At 38.9% G+C, this 21,378-nt stretch overlaps 1 protein-coding gene and 1 pseudogene across 4 annotated transcripts in view; one reads left to right on the forward strand and one right to left on the reverse strand.

Annotated features, from left to right (window-relative positions):
- TEX9 (testis expressed 9) overlaps positions 1 to 21,378 on the reverse strand; it is a 228,930-nt gene that overhangs the window by 144,710 nt on the left and 62,842 nt on the right. The window lies entirely within an intron of this gene.
- LOC123861177 (small ribosomal subunit protein eS21-like) lies at positions 12,826 to 13,076 on the forward strand (annotated as a pseudogene).

The following is a 21,378-nucleotide window of genomic DNA, read 5'->3' on the forward strand; positions in this document are numbered from 1 at the left end:
TTTCCCACACTGTTTATATCTCATAAGCATTATCATAATAAACATATAGTCAAGTGGCAACTGGACCAAAAATAAATTTATTGTTCAATGAAACTGAAATAAAGCATTTCCCTTAAAAGTGGCAAAAACCTGGAACCAATTTAATGTCCAACCAGGGAATTAATTAAATAAATTATGGTACAGTATATCATCATTAGTGATGACATGAGTAGATTTATACTTATTGACATAGAAAGATGTGATATATGGTATTACTAAGTGTCAAAGCAGTCTGCAAATTAATATCATAGAGTGACATTTTTATGATAATTTATATTCAGGTAAATATACATACAGGAAAAATTCCAAATGGAAGTACATCAAAATGTTAATCATTAATAATTATAATTATCATTATTTTGCTTATTATCCCAGATGCTGTCAGTGTCTCATGCAGTACTCCAGTCAATCTCTAATGGCTTCCTCTGTGCCTGCAAGCTTTTTATTCCAGACCTGCAGAAAACAGTTTGGTTGTAAGCAGGCTAAAAATGCTGAGGTAGTACTTCACCCCTGAGACAGCATAATTTTGAGGCATTTATTTTGCAGCGTTTTCCGGGGGTTCTCCATGAAATTTCTCTCTAGTTTCCTACTGTGATAGCTGGCTTAAAACACACCCTTCTTTGGACAGATTCTCTTCCTTGTATTACTTCCCCGTTACCCTAAGATATTCTGCATTTCCCAAATAATCTGCTTGCATTCAAATCTTTTTCTGTTTCTGGGCACACTCAAACTGCGATATTTGTAATTTTCAAATAGTTCTATTTAAAACTGATTACTTATATAATAAGTTAATAAAAGCTTAAAAAACATTTAACATCAGATTTTTTTTTGTTTTTTTGTTTTGTTTTTTAAATATTGTATTTATTTATTTTAGAGAGAGAAACTGAGTGGGGAGAGTGGCAGAGTTGGGGGCGGGGAGGGATAGGGAGAGAATCCTAAACAGACTCCCTGCTGAATATGGAGCCAACCCAGGGCTTGGGGCTCCATCTCACAACCCTAAGATCATGACCTTAAGGATAGGATGCTTAACCGACTGAGCCACCCAGGTGCCCCAACATCAGATGTTTTATAAATCAGATGTCTAATGTTTTAATGCTGCGATTGGGGAGCATGGAAACTACTTTGAAATATCAAAAGGGCTGGGCGCCTGGGTGGCTCAGTTGGTTTGGCGACTGCCTTCGGCTCAGGTCATGATCCTGGAGTCCCGGGATTGAGTCCCACGTCGGGCTCCCTGCTCAGCTAGGGGTCTGCTTCTCCCTCTGACCCTCCCCCCTCTCATGTGCTCCCTCATTCTCTCTCTCTCAAATAAATAAATAAAATCTTTAGAAAAAAAAAAAGACTTTTTTTTTTAAAAAAAAGAAATATCAAAAGGGCTAATAAGTAAAAGAAAAAATTCATGTATTCATCACAACACCAAAGAAGCCATAGAAAAAGAGGCTAGTGGGTGGAATCACAAGGAGAAGGATTTCTTTCAAAAAGAACTTTCTAGCAGTTAAAGTTACCCAAAATTGGAATAAATGTTCTCTGGGAAAAGAGCATTTTATCAGTGACAAGTGACATTGCATAAGCAGAGGCTGGATGACCCCTTGACAGGGACATTTGGCTTCAAGGATTTTTTTTTTTTAATATTTATTTATTTGACAGAGAGAGAGAGAGAGCACAAGCAGGGGAAGTGGCAGGCAGAGGGAGAAGCAGGCTTCCCGCTGAGCAGGGAGCCCGATACGGGACTCGATCCCAGGACCCTGAGATCATGACCTGAGCTGAAGGCAGTCGCTTAACTGACTGAGCCACCCAGGGGCCCCTGGCTTCAAGGATTTTTAACACCCCTTTTACCTTGGAGAGTCTCTATTTTTTAAATATAATTCATCAAATTATGTGGCTATCAGGGAACCATATATAGTTTCTCAGTAATGATTCCTGGTGTGTTGGATTATTTGGGACTCTATGTTCATTCCTAGACCTTCAGACATGAGTGAAGGGATCATGGTGGTACCTGTACCAATGAGCAGTGCACATTCACAAAACACAGAGGTGGAGAAAGTTTAGGGCTCTAGATAAATCACTAAATTTGGGTCCAAAAAATGTTGATTTAAAAACTGCCATTATTCATTGGGGAGGGTATGTGCTATGGTGAGCGCTGTGAATTGTGTAAGACTGTTGAATCACAGATCTGTACCTCTGAAACAAATAATACATTATATGTTAAAAAGAAGAAGAAGAAGAAGAAGATAGCAGGAAGGGAAAAATGAAGGGGGCGGAAATCGGAGGGGAAGATGAACCATGAGAGACTGTGGACTCTGAGAAACAAACTAGAGGGGAGGGGGCGGGGGGATGGGTTAGCCTGGTGATGGGTATTAAAGAGGGCAAGTACTGCATGGAGCACTGGGTGTTATACGCAAACAATGAATCATGGAACACTACATCAAAAACTAATGATGTAATGTATGGTGATTAACATAACATAATAAAAAAAAAAGTTGCCATTATTAACACTGGCTGTAGTCAGACCATGAAATGGTCTTGCTTTATATATTTTTCCAACATTTGAAATATCTTACATGTAAACCAGAGATATCAATAGTGGTCAGTTTGGTCAAATAGGAAAACACATTATGCATCCTTAAAACAAAAGGAAATAGTTCTTCCGTGACCTATATTTTGAGAGAGTGCAGACATGGGAAGAAAGCCAATGTGTAATACTGTTGGATCCCCCAATTTTGCTAGTGAGTAACTTCCTAGTATGGTTAAAGGAGATTAGAAAATACAGAATCAGGGGTGCCTGGGTGGCTCAGTCGTTAAGTGTCTGCCTTTGGCTCAGGTCATGATCCCAGGGTCCTGGGATCGAGCCCCATATCAGGCTCCCTGCTCGGCAGGAAGCCTGCTTCTCCCTCCTCCACTCCCCCTGCTTGTGTTCCCTCTCTCGCTGTCTCTCTCTCTCTGTCAAATAAATAAATAAAATCTTAAAAAAAAAAAAAAAGAAAATACAGAATCATAGAAGTGGGAAAATACTTAAGAAGGGAGAGGTAGGATAGCTAAAAGCAATGAGGGTGTTTCGCTAAAACCTTTGGAATCCCAAGTCTTCTGTCCCATCATCCCCATAAGTCATATCAAACTTCTAGATCACATACCTCATGTGTTTTGGTTTGGAATATATGACTCTACTAATGTGGCAATGAGACTTCTGGGTCAGAAGACCCAAAACATAGTTCTGTCTTCACCACTAACTAGCTTTAAGCATTAACCTTGAGAATGTAACAATCTTTCTGAGTCTTAATTTCTCCATGTGTAACATGAGGAAGCCGACCACATGATTTTAAGTTTCCTTTCAGGATTAGCATTTTGTTAGAAGGAGAGATCACATACTCTTCTACCAAAGAACCAAAGACCTTATAAAATAAGCTGTTTTACCTGGTGTATTTCCAAAATGACTTAAGCCAGTATGATTATTCCTGATTTTAGGCTCTACTGCAAGCTTCTGATGGTTATAGGTTGGTGGGGGTTATCAGTCTCTTCCTCTACAATTTATCATGGTTTTTATATTGCAGTTAGGTTCTAGGTCAAATTCTGCCACACTTAGATGTTTTTATTAGCAAGCAGGAGTAAAAATATTCACACAACCTGCAGTGTAAGCTTTCTAAAGCCCCAGCTTTCTGTCCTTTTAAGCACTCGAGCAAGTAACTTGCAGGAAAGATTTGCTCAAGGCAAATCAACATGACTGAGCTAATCTAGTCAAAGCCAAGCCACAAAATCCTTAAGTGGCTTATATACAGAACGAATGGGAATTCTAAGCATAGAGTACCATTCCAAAGGGTGGAGACTAATGGGTTCACCAGATTTTTATATCCTGTCCCTGTAACTGTGGAAGGGCTAGTACAGTATTCCTAGCCAATCCACATGTCTTGAATTCTACTTATTTTACCAATGAAAAATAATCTCTAACATGCATACGCTAACAAACCCTCTGCGCTGATTCAAGATACTAGGAATGCCACCTGTGAAATGTGAGTTTGCTTTGTTTGTTTGGTATTTGTTTTTTGTGTACACTATTGATGTGCATATACCCAACTCAATGTTAATTAGCTTGCCTGGGGCGTAAATTAAAATTAAAAATCATACTGTCCATAATGAACTATTCTAAGGTAAATTATAGATGTGTAACAATATAATGTGAGGACTACTAGGAAGGACTACTCTCCTAAAACACCTGAAGTTGCACCATTCATTATTTTTGTTAGATAGTACTCTGACATTCTTCATGTACTCCTTCTCTCCATCCTCTCTTTATCATCCCTCATCCCATTTTTCTTTACCATTTTTATTACTGTCCTCTTATCATTCTTCACATCCTCCTCCTTTATCATGTGGTATTCTTTTGTAATAGGATTATGTACTGGACTAAGATATTAATAGTTTAGTGTAAATTATGGTAATATTATTTTGGCCCCTTTGTTTATGTCTTACACATATCTGGCAAAACTTTGGCTCTTGATTAATTAAATCATCTCCCCTCTTCATTCATACACCTGAGCTTCTGAACCATGCTAGAGAAAATCATATAATTATGTGCTGTGAAGTCACAAAAAATTCCTAGGGTCCAACTTCAGCTAGCTTTCAAGTTGTCTAGAAGCATTTCTGTATGTACTACAATGTCTATTTAAGGCCCAGGAGAATAAGGAATCCTAAGATAATATCAAGTGTATCATTGCAATGATGAGCCAGAGATGGGGTTCTGGCCAGGCAAAAGGGCAAAGCTTTCCCTCTCATCTACTCCTTCCATACTAAAACATTCCTAAGCTTTTTCTATGCAGTTGCAATGGCTTTTTTGCTTCCATACTTACCCCCAAATGTCTATTCTTCATATAGCAACCACAGTCATCTTTTTTTTTTTTTTAGATTTTATTTATTTATTTGAGAGAGAGAATGAGAGAGAGAGAGCATGAGAAGGGGAGGGTCAGAGGGAGAAGCAGACTCCCTGCCGAGCAGGGAGCCGATGCGGGACTCGATCCCGGGACTCCAGGATCATGACCTGAGCCGAAGGCAGTTTCTTAACCAACTGAGCCACCCAGGCGCCCCCACAGTCATCTTTTAAAAATACACATCAGACCAGATAATTCCCCTACTTAGTCTCAACGGCTTCGAGCCATACTTAAACTAAAACCACTTCGTTTTAACGCCTATCAGACTCACACAATCTGGATGCTCCCCACTCCTCTCTGTCCACACTGGTGTTCCTGTCAATTTTCAAACCTAAAGCATGTGCCCACTGCTTTTGCACCTACTGCTCCCTCTGACTGGAGCACCCTTCCTTAGAGTTCGACATGGTTCACTTCCACACGTCTTTCAGGACTTTGTTCATATGTCACCTTCCTCTACTTCCATACCTGTCCTCTCATGCCATTAGTCCAAACATCGAGAAATATCAGTACTAAGAGGCTCTGTAAGGGAATTTTTTTTTTTAAGATTTTATTTATTTATTTGAGACAGAGAGAATGAGAGACAGAGAGCATGAGAGGGAGGAGGGTCAGAGGGAGAAGCAGACTCCCTGCCAAGCAGGGAGCCCGATGCGGGACTCGATCCCGGGACTCCAGGATCATGACCTGAGCTGAAGGCAGTCGCTTAACCAACTGAGCCACCCAGGCGCCCAAGGGAATTTTTGATGCTTCAAGTTACATGTTCCATCTAACTATTCCATGTTCTGTTCCTACTGTGTCATTGGGCCTACAACAGGTCAGCATATGGAAAGACAAATATATCTTTGTATCCATCAGGAAGATACAAACTTGTTAAAGCAACAATTTAGAATGGCAAGGAGGGTACTGGAGGGGAGGCTGTTTATCTGGTTTTACCTACAAAGTCCTGGATTCCTTTATTTTTAAATCTCTTATATATTTTAAAATCTACATACAGTATAATTCATTCTTTGTGATGTACTCTTCTTTGAATTTTGCTATGCCTAGAGTTACATATCCACCTACTATGCCTAGAGTTCATATCCACCCCAACAATCAAGATATAAAGCAGTTCTATCACTCCCCAAATTATGCATGACTGCATAGTAGTCAACCTCTTCTACCACCCTCCCCCAACCCCTGCAATCACTTAGCTGTTTTCTATCCCTATAGTTTTTAGGCTCTGAGAATTCTGAGTTTAACCATTATTCACGGTCCAGCTAGTCCTGATGATCTCCAGGCATTATTCAAATCCGTACTTGCTATCAAAATTATTGGTTGAGCATGACTGAAAGAGTGTTAACTTAACTATGGATATACTTAATAAATTATACACGAGTTTTTGTGGAAATGTGATATAGATTCTCAGGGCACTATCTTAGCTGGGGTGGTTAGAAGAATCATTTCCGTCCTCGTCTGGCTTAGCCCAGATTCCTCCTCTCCTATTTTGTCAGGATTCTGCCATTCCCTTCATCTATCTGGTCTTGCCCCTCATACAGTTACTTCTTCATGTAATGTTCTTAATACTGGTTACAGTATTTTTCTCCTTGAATTTACAAATGCCCAAACTTTCTTTTAAGCATAGAATCATTGTCACTGAATTGCTGAAGGTGACTCTCTGATGATGTCTACAAACATTTTCTTCAGCTCCCTGCCTCTCTCTTTTTTTAAAAGATTTTATTTATTTATTTGACAGAGAGAGAGAGAGAGAAAGAGAGAGAGAGAAAGCACAAGCAGGGGGAGTGGCCGGCAGAAGCAGAGGGAGATGCAGACTCCCTGCAGAGCAGGGGGAACCCTATGCGGGACTTGATCCCAGGACCCCGGGATTATGACCTGAGCCGAAGGCAGTCACTTAACCAATTGAGCCACCCAGGCGCCCCTGCTCCCAGTCTCTTTCCATCTGAGTCCTGCACCGAGTCTATGCTCCCTGGCTCAAGCAGTAGTTGCTTCTTGAGTGCTCTGTGCTCTGCTGTCAGCTCTCTGGTTTGCCCTATGTGTGTTTTGGATGGTTTAAGTGCTAATGTCCAATGTAGAGCCTGGTTACTGCAGCCCTGGTGTATTCTTGTTTGACCATGTCATATCCACTAATCATTCACATCTCTTGAGATCTCTGGCCCATGAATTACATAGTAGAACTGAATTTCCCAGGAATAGGAAATAAGAAATAGGAACAACAACAAAAATTCACAGGTTAGTTCCTGTGCCTGCTGCACCTGTAGCATGAACACCAAGGGTTAACATATCAGGCAGGCTAATGGCAAAGTAGCTTCAATAACCACTGATGAGTCACAAAGTCACAAATCTTTGTCCTGCGTATATTAGAAGGACTACACTGGGTTCTAGCTCTAATTTCACCTTGGAGCCTTCTTTGCTTTCTAGTTCCAGCCATTCCTCACAAGATCCTTGAAGGAGATCTATGCCCAAGCAAGAGCAGTGGAAAACCAAGCAGCACTTCAGTTTCAGACTAGCGGCACCAGATGGCCTGGTTTGCCAGGACAGTGCTGGGAGTCCAGGGGGTTATTTTATTTTTATTTTTATTTTTTTTATTTTTATTTTTTTTTTATTTAAAGATTTTTATTTATTTATTGAGAGAGATAATGATAGAGAGCATGAGAGGGGGAAGAGTCAGAGGAAGAAGCAGACTCCCCGCTGAGCAGGGAGCCCGATGCGGGACTCGATCCCGGGACTCCTGGATCATGACCTGAGCTGAAGGCAGCCGCTTAACCAACTGAGCCACCCAGGCGCCCCAGGGGGTTATTGATAGCACTTTTTTTCCTCTCCAAGTATACCAATTTTGCTTATAAATTACATGAGTACCTTAATTACATACAGCATTACATACACAACATATAACTCCCCTTCTCCCCATCAGGAGGGAATATGGAGCCATTAGAAATTAGACAGACAAAGAGAAGGGTACAGAGTCAAAGAAAGAACCAAAATCACTCTCAGTATTGACAAGTAAAATTGGCAGAATTTTGTAATACTTCTCAGAGCAGAAGCAACATACCCATAATGGTAGTTCTTAAGAGGAAGTTTGAGTTTTTACAAATATAGAGAGTCATGAGAAATATGAAGGCCCCTGGAACTAGAGAGTGACATCACAAAAAAAGAATGTGGTCATGCAGGAAGGAGATGCAAGAAGCTCTGCAGATTGGACCTTAACCAACATGGCTGGAGGAGGCCCTGAAAGATTGTATCAGAAGTAATTATATGGCAAGGTCCTTATCTTGGGTTCATTGATAGACTTTGGGGTCTATGTCGCTTCTGTGAACGATAACTAAAATTTCTTGTATATATAACATTTTCTGGAAGACCTGCCAATAATTTTCATCAGCTTCTCAAAAAGTTCCAAAAAGTTAACCATTGCTTTATGGTATTTTCAGTTCTGGTATGTATTTTAAAATATATTAAAAGGAAGCTGGTTCTCATTCCAGTGTCATACTATTTAGTCATTTTCAACACATTTACCACTAGTTTCATAAAATCCCGAGTTAACTAGCCTTCACTGGGCTAGGTGGCCCGACCTGGGTTTTACAATAATGATTCCAATATCCAGATTGGAAGAAAGAAACAGATAAACAGCATTGTTAACAAAATCCTCTCTTAAAATAGCTTCTTTCTTTTTTTTTCTTTTTTTCTTTCTTTTTCTTTTTCTTTTTTTTTAAGAGGGCAGGGCAGAGGGAGAGAGAGAATCCCAAGCAGGTTCCACACCCAGCGTAGAGCTCGACATGGGGCTTGACCCCACAACCCTGAGATAATGAGCTGAGCTGAAATCAAGAGTCAGATGCTTAACCAACTGAGCCACCCAGGCACCCATAGCTTACTTCTGTCTAGGCATGTTGCACATTACAGAAGCCCTTGGGAATTTCACACTTCCTAGGATAACATAGAGACAGTTTTGCAAGTTAAATACCAATTCAGATAAAGATGAGAGAGCTATGTCATGAAAATAGACTGGTTCTGCAATGCCATTTGAGGACACTTTTGTTCCTTTTGACTTTTAGTGTAGTTTATTCCTTCTTGGTATTGTATTTATGAGCCAGCTGAGCTAGGGTGTGACTGGTTTATACAGTTCTTACTTGTAATAAAATACTGAATGGTAGGCAGCTCTACATCTGCTACAGTAAACTGCACCCTTGTTCCCACCATTAAGTATCTGGATGCCCTTGTGGAAATAATGTAACTTCTCTGGGCCTGAGGCTCCTTATCTCTAGACCTGATGATGAGACCATTGGCTTTCATTAGAAGTTATCAGAGGTTTCTTCCAGCTGTGTGATTGTATGGCTTTGTATTTCTAGGAAGGCATCTATGTTTACCATTCCCAAATTTATACAACAAACTCCTGGGGAGGAGAGGCACTTTATGTTCATTCAAGATAATATCTAAGGCAAAAAGTATATAAAAGATAAAACATTGATTGAGCAGCTGGGGAGAAGGCCTCTCAGGAAAGCCATGCTTCACTAGTCTCCCTATTCCATGAAAAGACTGATTGGCCAAATTCTAGGAGTCTTTTAGGACCACCTGCCATAGTGCTCATCATATGATGGTATGATGCAGTAAGGTCACACACACACACATGCAGCATGAATTCTCTCTTTTTATACTTACAAGGCTTGTCTTAGTTGGCTCTTCTATATCATCTTTCCCCCCATGCAGAAACAAATGAAAAACTAAGCCAATTTCCATTTCTCAGTGGCAGGAGTCCTGGCTTTCTTGCCCTCTCCCCTCTCCTTGGCACAGAAGTTCTTCTTGCAGAATTCCTGTCCTTCTGGCCTGCTTTCTGAAACATGAGAAGGTTCTGGTATTCAGAAGTGGGTCACATCACCTACTGAGAGTACCAGAACATGGTATGTGGCAGGAAGAGGAGCATGTGAGGTTGGAGGGTTATAGTATTATATCAGGCAACCCTACCCTAGTTATACACATGTTATAGACAGCATTCCCCTGGGTCAAAAGTATCACTTCCTGGTTACAGTCAGAATTGAAAATGGGTACCCCGGGGAACCTGGGTGGCTCAGTCAGTTAAGCAACTGCCTTCAGCTCAGGTCATGATCCTGGAGTCCCAGGATCAAGTCCCGCATCGGGCTCCTTGCTCAGTGGGGAGTCTTCTTCTCCCTCTGACCCTCCCCCCTCTCATGCTCTCTCACTCTCTCTCTCCCAAATAAATAAATAAAATCTTAAAAAAAGAAAAAGAAAAAGAAAATGAGTTCCCCAATCAGACAAAATTATGAGGCTTTCATATCATCCTCAATCTTAGCGAAGCAATGGCCACTTGTAAGCATTATTATTTAATCATATGCAAGTTGTTTTCATTCTGACAGTTGTGATGCATCTGAAGAATATTAACCCCTTTACTCATACCTCTAATATCATCTTAGACGATGTTTCTGGAGGTTCAAAATCCAGTATATTTCACTCTAGAAATAAATCTCATGTATTTCACTCCAGAAAAGCAATTTTTGGTATGTGCCATGCCATACAACATCCAGATCCAAATAAAACCACTGTTCCTCCTTCACATCTATAACCTTTGTCTTCATGAGTTAGTATAGAATTCTTCTTTTTACTGACTTTGGCTGGACTGTAGCAGTTTTCTGTTCTTACACAAACTAGTGATTATTTAAATACTTGGATATGTTGCTTGCAATCTGAATTCTTATTGCTAAGAACCAAGAGCTTTGTATCTGCCCTTATCTTTCTTCTATAAGACACACACACACACTGACGTTAACTATAAGGGAAAAAAAAGGAGAATACACATTCTTCTAAAGTGCACAGGAAACATTCTCAAGGAAAGATTTTATGTTAGGCCATAAAACAAACCTTAAATTTAAAAGGATCGGAATCATACAAAGTGTGTTCTCCAACAACAATGGAATAAAATTAGAAATCAATAGCAGAAGGAAATTTGGAAAATATAAAGCTTGTATATTTGTACACAATCTTGTACATAGAAAATGCTAAGGAATTCACACAATGTGCTATTAGAACTAAGAAAAGAATTCAGCAAATTTGCAGACCACAAGATCAATATAGAAAAATCAATTATATTTCTATATACTAGCAATGAACAATCTGAAATGGAAATTAAGAAAACAATTCCATTTACAATAGCATTAAAAGGGATTTAATACTTAGGAATAAATTTAACAAAAGAGCAAGACTTGTACAATGGAAATTATAAAGCATTATTGAAAGAAATTAAATAAGATCTAAATAAATGGAGAGACATCTCACATTAATGAATTGGAAGACTTAATATTATCAAGATGGCAATATTCTTCCCCAGAGTGATCTACAGATTCAACAGTCACTATCAAAGTCCCAGCTAGTTTTGTTTTTTTTTACAGAAATTGACAAACTGATCTTAAAATTCATATGGAAATACAAGGAATCCCAAGTAGCCAAAATAATCTTGAAAAAAAGCACAAAGTTGAAGGATTCACACTTTCCATTTTCAGAACTTATTACACAGCTACACAAATGAAGACAATGTATTTGTGGTATAAAGATAGGCACACAGATCAATATATAGTTACAAAACACCTCTATTTATGGTCAATTGATTTTCAACAAGGGTCCAATATAATTCAATGGGAAAGGATCATCATTTTAAGAAATGATGCTGGGACCAATGGATATCCATGATCAAGAATAAAGTTAGACCCCTCCCTCACAAAATATATAAAAATTAATTCAAAATGGATCATAGACCTAAATATAAGAACTAAAACTATAAAACTATTAGGAAAAAAGCATAGAAGTAAATCTTCACGACCTTGGATTAGGCAATGGTTTCTCAGATATGATACCAAAAGCACAAGCAAGAAAAGAACAAATAGATAAACTAGACATCAAAATGAAAAACTTTTGTGCTTCAAATAACACCATCAAGAAAGTGGGAACACAACCTAAAGAATGGGAGAAAGTATTTACAAATATGTGATTTACAAATCACATATCTGATAAAGGCTTAGTATCTAAAATATATAAAGAACATTTACAACTCAACAACAAAAAGACAACACAATTAAGGAATGGGCAAAGGCCTTGAATGGACATTTCTCCGACAAAGACAAACAAATGGTCAACAAGCACATGTTGATGTTTAACATCATTCGTCATCAGCAGAGGCAAACCAAAACCACAAAATACCATTTCACACTCACTAGGAAGGCTATAATAAAAAAGATGGACAATAACAACTATTGGCAAGGATATGAGGAAATTGGAAGGCTCATACCGTGCTGTTAAAATATAAAATGGTGTAACCACTTTAGAAAACAGTTTGGCAATTCCTCAAAAGTTAAATATAGTTACTATACCAATCAGTATTTTCATTCCTAGATATACACTGAAGAGAAGTGAAAACTTATGTCCCCAGAAAAATCTGTCCACAAATGTTCAGAGTAGCAGTAATCATAATAGCTAAAAAATGGAAACAACCCAATTGTCCATTAACTAATGAATCCATATACAAATGTGATATATCCACACAATGGAATATTACTATGCTATAAAAAGAAATGAATTACTGATACACACAACACAGATGAACATTAGAAATATCAGGCTAAGTTAAAGAAGCCAGACACAAAAGGCTATATATGTCCAGAATAGGCAAATTCATATAAACAGAAAATGGAGGAGTGGTTTCCAGGGAAGGGAGAATGGTAAGTGTATGCTAATGAGTATGAGGTCTCTTTTTGGGGTGATGAAATATGCTAAAATTAGATCATGGTGATGATCGTACAACTCTAGGAATATACTAAACCCTACCAAATTGTACACTTTAAAAGGGTGAATTTGCGGTGGCAGCTGACGCGCTCTCCACATGCAGAACAATGTTGGCGAGTTTGTGGACCTATACCTGCAGCAGAAATGTTCAGCCAGCTACTGCAACATTGGCGCCCGGGACCACGTGTCCATTCAGATGAAGGTGGCGAGGTTGACAAGGTGACAGACAGGTTCAACAGCCAGTTTAAAACCTAAGATATCTGTGGGGCCATTACCAGGATGGGAGAATCAGACAACTCCATCCTCTTATTGGCCAAGGCCAACAGCATCATTTCAAAGAACTTCTGACTGGAGAGGATCACGGATGTGGAATATTTGTCATAAAGAAATAGTAAAAACCCAAATAAATAAAATAAAATGAAATGAAAAGTGTGAATTTTATGGCATGTGACGTATCTCAATAAAGCTGTTATTTTTCAAATGTCTGGCACAAAGTAGGCATTTAATAAATATTGATTGGTTTCATTCCCATAAGCCTAAATTCAGATAACAGAGCTGAGGCTATTTCCTACTCAGGGTTTAACAACTTTTACTTCCTCTTGCAGCATCAGGTAGGAGTGCCCAAGGGCTGCCAGTGAAGGAAATTGGAAGCAGCGATCCAGGTTGTTGGGTTGGGGGGAAGAGCTGGTAAAGAATGGGGCATTCAAAATTAGGGAATAGATGCAGATTCTCTCACCAGAGGCCATTCCAGACAATAAACTTGGGGGAAGGATAGAGAATAAAAACTGAGACAAGAGACCAGTGGCTTGTGATCTGGAGACAACTTAATTCAATGAACAGCTTCTTATATTCCCCACTCTAAGTTTCATTTGGCTGCTAGCTTAATTTCTCATAGAGCAAGGACAGGGATCCCACTGCTTATTCTCAAGCTGATCTAGTCATTTTCCTGCCAGGAAACGATATCTTCTCCGGTTTCATTGAGGTGTAATTGACATATAACTATTCCTTTTAGGTGTACAACATAAAGATCTGATATATGTATATATTGTGAAATGATCACCACAGTTAAGTTTAGTTAACATCTATCACCTCACATAGTTACAACCTTTTTTCTTGTGATGAGAAATTTTAAGATCAGCTCTCTTGGAAACTTTCAAAAGTACAATATCATATTGTTAAATAGTCACCAAGATGTACATTACATCCCCAGAACTTATTTATCTTATATTTTAGATAAATAATTATATTACTAAGCATGGCAATGAACAACAACAAAGGAGAGTTGAATTTCTAAAATATTTGGTTCCCTACCCTGGGTATGACTGAAAAAGACTTTGGTAATTCATTGTGTTGTATTAGCAGTAGGTAAACCAGATACAACTGGACTGCTTAAGTTTTCATTTGATGCAATCTTTTATGCAGATAAAGAATACTATGTATTTATTAATTTAATCAGTACCATTGAACAAATCCTTGTGGGAATAGAACTAAAATACATTCAGAACTGGTTGTTTACTAAGCACTGTGTATTAAGCACTGTCACAAATGTGATCCATAAAGATAAAGCCTAAGAAAGAGCCTTTGAGCTTAAGACTAGAAAACAGTGGCCTTTGAAGAGCAGTTTCATTAGAGAGGTGAACTAGAATTGGAAGGATTACAGTGAGTGGGCAGTGAAAAAGTGAAAGTAATGGGTGTGGGCTCCTTTTCTAAGTCTAGCAGCAAAAGAAAGAATAGATGATATAGCTTGAGGAAGAGGCAGGGTAAAAAAATTATAGTACCTTATTTTTCTGATGATTTAATATGGGCCCCATGTAGATAGTTTGGAAGAATAGAGAAGTACAACAAAAAAATAAAATGGTTTATGATCTTTAAATAAAAATAAACTACAAATCTACATTTTCTGCCTAATTTCATGTAATAGAAACAGGATAATAAATTATTTAAAAGCTAGTATACAATTTAGATTTCTAACTTATCCAAGTACATTTCTATTAAGGAAAGAAGGAAAGGACAAAAAGTGACTTTTCTTTCATGGCAGATGTTGAGTTTGAACGAAAAATAGGGAAATGACGGAAGCCACTTGGTACTGCTTAGAGATTATTTTCCTTGTTGATAGCAATAAACTTTTGTTGACAGAAGTAGATCTCACCACAAGAAAAAAAGTTTGTAACTATGGTGGTGATAGATGTTAACTAGACTTACTGTGGTGATCATTTTGCAATGTATACATATATTGAATCATTATGTTGTATACCGGAAACTAGCACAATGTTATGGCAATTATGTCTCAATGTAAAAAATAACAAAAAAAAATTCCATTCCCATGTAATAATCAAAATTATGGACTTCAGGGGCACCTGGGTGGTGCAGTTGGTTAAGCCACCAGCTCTTGGTTTCAGCTCAGGTCGTGATCTCAGGGTCGAGAGATCCAGCCCAGGTTGGGGATGGGATCCGTGCTCAGCGGGGAGTCTGCTTAAGACTTTCTCTCCCTCTCCCTCTGCCCCTCCCCGCCATGCTCCCTCTCTCTCTCACAATAAATAAATAAAATATATATTTTTTTAATTATGGACTTCATTTATATTTTAGGCTTCTCCTCCCCACATCTGGCTCAGATCTGCAGCACCCAGAGCAGCCTGCAGTCAGAGAAGCCAGAAGTCAGGGAAGAGAGTATGAATCACTTCTCTTCCCTTCCGTTACCCCTCTGAGGCTCCTCCCACCATTTTATAGCTCACCAAAACTGGACCGCAGAGAGGAAGGAGAGGAAAGCAGGTAGAAAAATTCTCACTTAACTGATGCTGGATGCTACGGGCTCCTGTTAGGCTTGGCAGATGCGTAAACCTGGTTTTTCCTCTCCTAGAAGGTGTTGGGGTGATTTTGCAAACCCTGCCACCAGCATTACCACTACTGCTGCTGGGTATCGCAAACTCTAGTCCAGCTAGTCATTTGTGATTTCTTCCATACCCCGAGGTATCCACTTTTGGCCTTCTGCTCCTGAGGCTTCCCCTCCGATGGGAACTAAGACCACGCCAGGCTGACTTTCCCCCCACGTCATCCACCTAGATCTGGTCCTTGGGAAACATCACAGCTGTTGGCACTGTGACACACTCTAAAAGGGCAGCTACTTCCCAAACGACAACCATTGACCACTTCCTCTAAGCTCTCATCCCTTAGATTTTTCAGGGATAATTCTGACACCAGCCTTCTGTGTCCCCCAAACTGTGGGAGACACACATTACACTCTTTAAGTGGTTTCCTAACTTCCTCTCTCTTGCCTTCAGCTGACGGGGAAGCTCCCCTACCCTCACACTCTTCCCACCACGTATGGGATCAGCACACCTACAAATGTATACAAAATTATATGTGCATATAGTTAAATTTTTAAATAAAAAAATAAATAAGACAAAAGCAGTTAAAGAGCCAAGCATAGTGCCAGGAAGATAGTAAGCATGAATGAATGTTAGCTTTTATAGCTAAATATTAGCTTCTCTGAATGGTCATCTATATGATTGTTAAGAAATGGAAAAAAGATAGAGTCATCTTTTAAAGACCTGGCTAGCTACATGCCAGGAAACCAATTCCCTTTGTTAAAATATAGTTAGAGGCATGCCTGGGTGGCTCAGTCACTTAAGCATTTGCCTTTGGTCATGATCTCAGGGTCCTGGGATCGAGCCCCGCATCGGGCTCCCTGCTCAGTGGGGAGCCTGCTTCTCCCTCTCCCTCTGCCCCTACCCCTGCTTGTGCTCTCTCTCAAATAAATAAAATCTTTAAAAAATAAAATAAAATACAGTTAGAAATATTAAGGGCTATGCCTTGTGACATATTTTTACAACAAAGATAGTATGACATAGTTAAGCGAGATCAATACACTTACAGAGGCAAAGAAAGTTTTACCAAAACATGACACTATGAAAGAAAAACTAGACGTACGTGGCACAGCACATTGAAAATGGTCTGTCTGCCTTCGGCTCAGGTCATGATCCCAGGGTCCCAGAATCAAGCCTCGAATCTGGCTCCCTGCTCAGCGGGGAGTCTGTTTCTCCCTCTGACCCTCCCCCTTGCTCATGCTCTCTCTCTCTTTCTCAAATGAATAAATAAAAAAAATCTTAAAAAAAAAAAAAAGAAAAGAAAATGGTTAGGATTAAAAATAATAATAATAAAAAAACCCAGGGTGGTACAGTGAACAGAGCGATTTTGGTGCCTTTTCTATAAACAAGATGGAATATAAATGAAATAAATTACAATAGCTCTAATTGTGCCTTGCAGATCACACAATCAACATGGCAGAGGTAATTTGATGAGGCATTAAAATGGCTGAAGTGATAAGATTGCTATGTTCTTGTTAGCTGGGGCATCCAGACCTAACTAGAGATATTCGCACACTCTGTATTCATGCCTTCATTAAAAAAATATGCACCTATTTCGTATAAAGTATTTTCTTTACAGCCTGTGATGGATATAAACAACTATGACACAGTAATTGGCCTTAAGGCATGTACAGTCTAGTTGGAGAAGATAAACAAAGCAAGCTGTCTTTCAGTTTAGAAATTTTGTGGAAAACTAAGCTAGCTAGGTAAAGTGTTAGGTACTTATCATTAGAAGAAACATTTGCTATTACTGTCAAATTCTATATATTTTCAAATTCAAGGTGTCAATTTTCAAGTTTGTGGCTGTTGGGTAGTAGATAAAAGATGCATACGGTAAAAAAAAATGATTCAAATGATGTTTTTAAATATCATGTTCATATGCATTTCTTACATACCACGGCACAAGAAATGTCCTCATTTTCTCTCTCTTTCTCTTTCTTTCTTTCTTCCTTCCTTCCTTTCCTTCTTTCTTTTATTTTTTAAATTTTTTTTAAAGATTTTATTTATTTATTTGACAGAGAGAGACACAGCGAGAGAAGGAACACAAGCAGGGGGAATAGGAGAGGGAGAAGCAGGCTTCCCTCTAAGCAGGGAGCCCGATGCAGGGCTCGATCCCAGGACACTGGGATCATGACCTGAGTCGAAGGCAGCCGCCTAACGACTGAGCCACCCAGGTGCCCTCCTTCTTTCTTTTAAAGATTTATTTATTTGAAGGGGGGGGCAGAGGGAGAGGGAGAGAGAATCCCAAGCAGACTCTGCACTCAGCGCTGAGCCTGATGTAGGTCTCAACCTCACAATCCCAAGCCATGACCCCTAGATCACAACCCAAGCTGAAACCAAGAGTTGGACACTTAACTGACTGCACAATCCAAGCACCCCAGAATGCCCTAATTTTCAAAAACACTGGTTTTTACTTCACTAGCCTATTACTGCATTTCCTTCAATTCCTATGGCATGCAATATGCAGAACTTGATAGGTATATTTCAGGCCAGCATAACACTTGGCCAGATGTCATTCTCTGTTCTCTTTATAGAATTTCTGCAGTGTTTCCTCTAAATGTTTTTTTTTTCTATAAGATAATCTATCTTCCTTTTTTTGTTTCCCCCATTTCTTTTTTTTTAAACTCTAATCACATAACCCAATAGAGATCTAAAAGTCCTTATTTCAGCATCTTCTAATCTGCTACTGAATTCTTCCCAGACCCGTGATTTAACATCTGTGTTCAATATTCTAATCTACCAAAGAAAACTGGAGCTCAGCTTTATTTGCTTCTTTCAACCTGGGGGAAAAAAGGGGAGAATAATTGAGCTCATCAGCTTCCTGATTTGAGATCTTTATAATATAGCTTCATTATTTTGACATGAATTCCCTAGACATTGGACTCACCCATAGTCAAATTTAAGGGCAAAAGCATCCAAAAGACAAATATATATTACTTTTGGATTACTCAACCTCTGCTTCTTCTGATATAGGCAACTGAGTTGACATTATATTTTACACAGTGAAAAGGGATACCTTTGGCTAGCAATTAGCCTTTTATATAACTTCGTGATATTGTATCCCAAAGAGATAGAATACAGATTTGTTAATAACCCTTTTAAATGTTACATTTAAAATAACTTTAAAATTGGGTCATAATGAGTGATTCTTGAAAAATCCCCAGCTGATTTTAATGCCCTAGCTTTAAATAATGCTGAAACACAATGGCTTCATCTTGGAAAATTTGACAACCAAATTGATACTAATTAAAGCAATGTGTGCAATTTTCCTAGGGCTCTAAAACAAAATGGAATTTGAAACTCAGTAACAGGGCGCCTGGGTGGCTCAGATGGTTAAGCGTCTGCCTTCAGCTCAGGTCATGATCCCAGTGTCCTGGGATCGAGTTCCGCATCAGGCTCCCTGTTCCTTGGGAGCCTGCTTCTCCCTCTGCCTCTCTCTCTGTCTCTCATGAATAAATAAATAAAATCTTTAAAAAAAAAAAAGAAATGAAATGAAACTCAGTAACAAACTAGAATGACTGTCAGAAAATTAGATAATTAAAAGATTTTAAAAGAAGCACACATGTAATACAGTAGAGAAGAGATAGTTCTGCAAGGTATAAGATGGAATGCAATTTATGTGATTCTTTTAAAAAGATAATACCTGAGTGCATTTAGCAGGGCTGACCCTTGGATAAGCTTAACCCTGAGGTAGAACTGGGGCCTGAATCCAGGATGGGACAGGAGGAAAATCAGAGCCAGTCATAGAGTTGGGTCATGGGGCAGCAAGCTAGTGTTCAAATGACAAATTCACCACTGACCCAACTGGCATTGAAATTTGGTCCATTCTAGTGGGTAAGGGTATAGAAAGTAGAAAAAAATGAAGTCAGGGAGGCAGTGGTTTTGGGATTTCAGGAGCAGAAGTCTAACAAAGCCTTGGGTTTATGGAGCACAGGATTCAGCCCCTCAAGAACAGGCTGTTAGGATCCCAACCACATGGATTTGGTTCAGTGTTCCTGTTTCAAAGGGGATCTTGAATTCTGAAGAGTTAACTGAGGCAGAAATGCAGTCATATGGTCTGGAATAACACAGAGGGATGAGGAGAAGCTGTGGTTTGGGGGCATATGAGAAGCCAGGGTTCTCCCTAGGCACACAAAACCCAGGTTCAAAACAGTAAGACTAATCCCACACTCCCCTGGCTGTGGTCTGAATCTGATAAAATATTGCCTCTTAGGTACTAAGATAAAAGCAGTCAATGGTTGCAAGAGTTAGGAAGGTGGTGAGGCTATATGTCGGATTGAGAATACCAATGCCTTAAAAGAACAGGACAAGCAAAAGTAAAAACCAGTAAGAACCCAGTTCTCAAGAAATTATTTGTGATATAAAGAAAGAATAGAATACTCAAAAAGGAATGGTTTGTACTTAGATACATTCAAAAGAAGGTGCTGCTTAACTGTTATATCCAGTTAGGACACAAGAGTGGTTCCTGCTTCAGCATACTTGGTAGTTAATTTTTTAAACCCGAAATGTTATGAAAGCTAATAGTAATAGATACATTTACTGAGCACCTCTGTTGGGCCAAGCATTCTATAATGCTCTCAACAACCTAAAACCTACAAGGTAGTTAGACTATTATCACTATTTTACATAGGGAAACTAAGAGTCAGAGAGGTACAATAAATTGTCCCCAGCCACTCAGCTTATAACATGCTGAACTGGGTCTGGTTCAGTAAAACAGTTGAAAAGAAATAGGCTTATATTATGGAATAAAATATATACTGTTTATTGCCAGTTAACTTAAGCAAAAAAAAAAAAATTGGATATATAGTTAAGCTTACTTTAGTATACATGTACATATATAGCAAAATAAAAATAAAATACAAGCTTTACTACTGTGATACTCTAATGCTAACTGGTCCTTTCTCATTCAGATATTAGGGAAATGTGTATAATGTCTATTCTTCTCAATCTCTGTCTTGGTTTTCTTAGTGCCTGCCTTTTTACTCCCCCACTTGTTCTTCGGATAAATACATTACCCCAGTTTCTTTGCTAATCCTAAGTGAAATGGAACTTATGTTTAAAATCTGCTGGTACGGGGCACCTGGGTGGCTCAGTTGTTAAGCATCTGCCTTTGGTTCAGGTCATGATCCCACGGTCCTGCGATCGAGCCCCACATTGGGCTCCCTGCTTGGCGGGAACCCTGCTTCTCCCTCTCCCACTCCTCCTTCTTGTGTTCCGTCTCTTGCTGTGTCTCTTTTTGTCAAATAAATTTAAAAAATCTTAAAAAAAAATAAAATCTGCTGGTATTTAAATTCAACTTACATTTCCTTCAAGACTTTGGGTGACACTCAAACGTTACTATGGAGCCTCCTCCCAGCTACTCTCAAGCAACTGATATCAACTAATACCTGATGACAGGAAAAGCTAAGGAATTAGGTAATATTGTTAGCAAGGATAATAAAAATTTTAACAAAAATTACTACAAACTCTTAAAGTTATAAAGAAGATGCTATGGATGCCATACTACATCTATTCACAAAGATCTGTTTCATTATAAAGGAACATTTATAATTAACATCTAGTATTGATTAGAAAATCAACTTCCAGGGATAAAAATAGTATAGTTGTAGTATGTAAATATGTGCATCACATAAAGAAGGCTGCAATACTAAGATTTCACTGATTTCCAAGCAAAATAATATCAGATGTGTCAAATAAAAGCATACACTGAGTATCTGAGGGGAGAATGAAGGTCAAGTTTAGGGATAGGAGGGGAATGTCTCCCTGATGCAGGGAGGGGAAGAAAA

The sequence above is a fragment of the Mirounga angustirostris genome, unplaced genomic scaffold (assembly GCF_029215605.1).
Source record: "Mirounga angustirostris isolate CCGP_5_RB_7025 unplaced genomic scaffold, mMirAng1.0.hap1 SCAF_9, whole genome shotgun sequence".
NCBI classification, from domain to species: domain Eukaryota; kingdom Metazoa; phylum Chordata; class Mammalia; order Carnivora; family Phocidae; genus Mirounga; species Mirounga angustirostris.